We start from the raw sequence: 5277 nt of genomic DNA on the forward strand, positions 1-5277 counted from the left end.
CAGAACTTGAAGAGCCAGATTTATGTTCTGATGCTTCTTGAGATGTGGTAAGATCTTGATTATGCTACCCCTGCATAGGTGCATCTTCCTTTGGCGTAGTCACCACAGTTTCAATAACATCAGAGTTTAATCCATCAGAGTTTACAGTATCAGGACTTAGATTGTCAAGATTATCAGTATCAGAATCTGAGTCTTCATTTTCAAATCTCAGCTGATCATGATCAATAAAATCTTCAAGTCCAGTAATCTTATTGTCATCAAAAGAGACATTGATAGATTCCATGACCACTCTTGTTCTCAAGTTATAGACTCTGAAGGCTTTTACGGAAAGTGGATATCCAACAAAGATTCCTTCATCAGCTTTTAAATCAAATTTAGATAGCTGTTCAGGATGAGTCATAAGAACAAAACACTTGCATCCAAATACATGAAAATACTTCAGATTTGGCTTCTTTTTCTTCACCATCTCATATGGTGTCCTTCCTTGCTTGTTAATGAGTGTTGCATTTTGAGTAAAACAAGCAGTCTGCACAGCTTCAGCCCAGAAATAGGTTGGAAGCTTTGCTTCATCAAGCATTGTACGTGCAGCTTCAATAAGAGTTCTATTCTTCCTTTCAACAACTCCATTTTGCTGTGGAGTTCCAGGAGCAGAAAATTCCTGCTTGATTCCATGGTTTTTGCAGAACTCTTCCATTATCAAATTCTTGAACTCAGTACCATTATCACTCCTTATTATCTTTACTGAGTCTTTGACCAATTTATCCAGTTGCCTGACATGATCAATCAAGATAGATGCAGTTTCACTTTTTGTGTGCAAGAAATACACCCATGTGTATCTGGTGAACTCATCCACTATGAACAAAGCATATTTCTTCTTTGCAATAGACATGACATTTACTGGGTCAAATAGATCAACATGTAGTAGGTGATAAGGCTCAAGAATTGATGATTCAGTCTTGCTCTTGAATGAGGATTTTCTTTGTTTAGCCTTCTGACAAGAATCACAAAGGCCATCAGGAGCAAATACTGACTTTGGCAGTCCTCTCACAAGATCTTTCTTGACTAGTTCATTTATATTGTTGAAATTTAAATGAGAGAGTTTCTTGTGCCAATTCCAGCTTTCTTCAATTGATGCTCTACTCATCAGACAGATTGCAGAACCATCAGTACTTGTTGAAAGCTTAGCTTCATAAATGTTACCACGCCTGTATCCTTTCAGAACAACTTTGCCCGTAGATTTACTTACAACTTCACAGTGTTCTTCAAAGAAATCAACATGATAACCTCTATCACAGATTTGACTTATACTCAGCAAATTGTGTTTAAGTCCTGAGACCAGAGCTACTTCTTTAATGATGACATTCCCAAGATTGATATTACCATATCCCAATATTTTTCCAATGTTGCCATCTCCATAAGAAACACTTGGGCCAGCTTTCTCCATAAAGTCTGATAGCAGGGATTTAATTCCAGTCATATGTCCTGAACATCCACTGTCCAGAACTAGGATGTTTTTCCTGTTGCCCTGCAATCACAAAGACCACTAATGATTAGTTTTAAGGACCCAGACTTGCTTGGATCCTTTGGCCTTATTAAGTTTGTTAACATTTGCAGCAGATTTAGCATCAGAGTTTATGTAAAAAATTTCTTATCAGAATTTACACTATCAGACTTTGAATCAGAATTTACACTAGAAGGAACAATGGAAACTTTCTTTAAAGAAGGTTTTATTTGATAATAATCATAGTACAAACTATGATATTCCTTACAAGTATAAATGGAATGCCATAAACTACCACAATGAAAACAAGGATTTTGTGGCTTATATCTAACAGACTGACTCTTAACTCCTGACTTTGAAGGTAAGGAGTTTATGTTCTTATTCTTCCTGTAAAAAGAAGCCAGATGGTTAGAACTTCCAAAGTTATGACACGTTTTCCTAGGAGCTTCAGGAACAGGCTTATAATCATTGCTTTTATTCACACCTTCCTTTCCATTCCTATTTTTCCTAGGTGATTTTACCTTGTTTGCATTCTTAACATCTTTCAGCTTATGCTTAAGCTGCTTCTTAGTCATTAAGCCTATGTTTACTTCAGCTGTCTTTTCCTGTTTTAGTTTGTCAGAAGTTAATTCCTTTTTAACTTCTGATTTCTCATTATCAGACCTTACAACTACAAACTTGACATGTTTTAACTTTGGCTTTTGTTTAACAACTACAGGCTTAATACCTTCAGTTCCTTTATCATTCTTATCATCTCCATAACCTAAGCCCTATTTCCAGTTTTCAATACTTAACAAATTCTGAGTTGTTCTGCCAGAGTTAGTCCAAGTCCTGATAACCTCTCTTTCCTTTTCTAACTCAGTTTTTAGAGATTCATTCATTTTTAGCACTTCATCCCTAACATAAAGAGCATCATCTCTATCTTTCTGAGTTTGATAGAACATAACTAACTCCTTTTCTAAGAAATCATTTCTTTTCTTAAAAACAAGATTTTCAGAAGTTAATCTTTCACATGTTAAAGTTTGATCTCTGTAACTAACAAACATGGTTTTAAGATATCTTGTCAACTCATTTATATCATCAGTATGAAAGGCATAAGTAGTTTGAGGTACCTTTGATTCAGCAGCTTCAGAACTGCTTTCAGCACTTGCCTTATCAGCATTTGCCATCAAGGCATAATTCTCCTCACTTTCAGAATCTGAGGTGTCTGTCCAACTTTTCTTCTTTGTGACAAGAGCCTTGCCTTTGTCACTCTTCACTTTCTTGCAATCAGGAGATATGTGGCCTTTCTCACCACAGTTGTAGCATTTGACATTTGTATAATCTCTTCTGTCAGACTTTCCTCCTCTGCTCTCAGATCTTCTGAAATTCTTGTTATCAGAACTTGTGCCTTTCCTGGAAAACTTCTTTCCCTTCCTGAACTTCCTGTATGCAATCTTTGTGATCCCTTTCACCATAAGAGCACACAACTTCATCATCTTCTCATCAGCATCCGTCTCAGGCAAGCTTTCAGATTCTGAGTCATCATCACTTTCAGAACTTGATGACTCAGTATAAGACTTTGTGAAGAGAGCTTTACCCTTGTCTTTCCTTGAGGTAGCTGCCTTGGGGGATTCTTCTTCAGCCTTAAGAGCAACTGTCCTTGACTTTCCACCTTTCCTCTTGCTTCTTTGTTCCATCTCAAGTTCATGAGTCTTGAGCATTCCATAAATTTCATCAAGAGTTGTTTCATCAAGATTGTAGTTGTCTCTTATTGTTGTTGCCTTCAGATCCCAGCATTCAGGAAGAGCTAACAGGAATTTAAGGTTTGAATCTTCAAGATCATACTCCTTATCAACCAGTGGCAGATCATTCAAGAGTTTGACAAATCTATCATATAAATCAGTTAATGACTCATTAGCCTTTGAGTCAAAGTGTTTATACTCTTGAGTGAGTATTGTCTTCCTGTTCTTCTTAATCGTATCAGTTCCCTGACACCTTGTTTCCAGGGCATCCCATATCTCCTTTGCAGTCTTGCAGTTTATTAACCTGTTTGACATTACATTATCAATGGCACTATACAGTAAGTGTCGTACCTTAGCATCCTTAGCAATTGATGCGATATCTTCAGCAGTGTAATCACTCTTCTCCTTTGGTACAGTCTTTGCTGCTTCACCTGCAACTACAACCGCGAGCTTGGTTGGTTTGTAAGGCCCTTCCTTGATTCTATCAAGATATTCTGGATCTGTTGCTTCCAGAAACATGGTCATCCTCACCTTCCATATGGGATATTCAGATGGTCTCAATATGGGAACTCTGATAGTCTCATATCGGCTTTGAATTTGTGTCTTTGGAGGTTCTTCAGTTTTGTTGGGCTTAGTTGGAGTTTCTGTTTCAGACATGATTGTGTTTGGATCTTAAACTGTTTGTGCGTTAACAGATAGGCTCTAATACCACTTGTTAGGTCACACACACACACACACACACACACACACTGTAGAGGGGGTGAATATAGTGTATAGTACAATGAAATCGAACTTTAATAACTCAAGTAACAAAAAACAAACTTTATTGAAACAATAAACTCTGTTACAGTATGGAACTGTTACCTCTCAGTGATGAACAAATATCACGAGAGCTGCTAGGGTTACAATGAATAATCTTCTCGAATATGATAACACTTATAGGGTAAACCCTATGTCTGTGTTTATATACTACACAGTTACAAGATAATCGCTAATTGATATGTAATATAATTCTGCTTCCTAAAATATATCAATCAGATATCTTTTCTTCCAAGTATTCTATTCTTCATAGAATTCCTTCTTCATGCATATCTCTTCTTATGTTTGTCTCGATCTTCTTTCCTTTAATCAGCTGCTATCCTTATCTGAACGTCCTTCAGTACTTAAGTTCTGATATCCATCTTCTGATGATTATCTCCTGATAATATAAGTACCGATATCCTTAAGTCCTGACTTCCAGTAAGTACTGATTTATCCTGTTTAAGTAAGATCTGAAAACTAAACATAAATCACATTAGTTATGACATTATCAAATATATCTAACAATTTTTATGTTGATTTATGATTTTATAGAAAATTTATGTATTTAATAAATTCTTTTTTCGAGTATTTTTAAATCATTTTATATAATCGGGAACCAGCCGACTTCACCCCTTTTTACGTTTTTATAACCCGAAACTCTTCCGAGAACTCCTTCCTAACCTAATTGCAATATTCCGAGCATTTTCCATGTTTTGACTTTTTCGATCCGGCGTACGGTTTATCTTGTGCGGATCCCGGCGCAATATTTTCGATACAAAATTTGTTTCAAGAAATCAATAAAACTCGTATTTTCGATAAACTGGATCTTTTATTAAACTATTATAATTATCACCTCGTAATACGTGTAACCAGGCGCTAAGACCAAGACCGCAGTACAAATTGTACAGATTTGGATAATTATCCCGAAACCGGTACCGTTTTGGATCTGTTTTTATAAATAAACGTACTATTTTATATCCGGTATGATCCAACGGGGTACCAATATTTCGTAAATATAAATAGCCCTTCCCGTATTTTATTTTGTATAGAAAATCATTTGCATCCAGTAATTATATAATTTTACAGAGAAAAATCCTAATTTCTTATAACCTTCTAAGAATCAAACTATAATTTCGAGGTGTTATTGAAATCTGCTCGGGAAGCTCTTGTAACCAAAACGAAGGATTTAAGGAGTACTATCAGATTCTTCAAGTTTCAGAACTGCAGAAATCAAGGTTTATTTTCTATATT

The sequence above is a fragment of the Apium graveolens genome, chromosome 6 (genome assembly GCF_009905375.1).
Source record: "Apium graveolens cultivar Ventura chromosome 6, ASM990537v1, whole genome shotgun sequence".
Lineage (NCBI taxonomy): Eukaryota > Viridiplantae > Streptophyta > Magnoliopsida > Apiales > Apiaceae > Apium > Apium graveolens.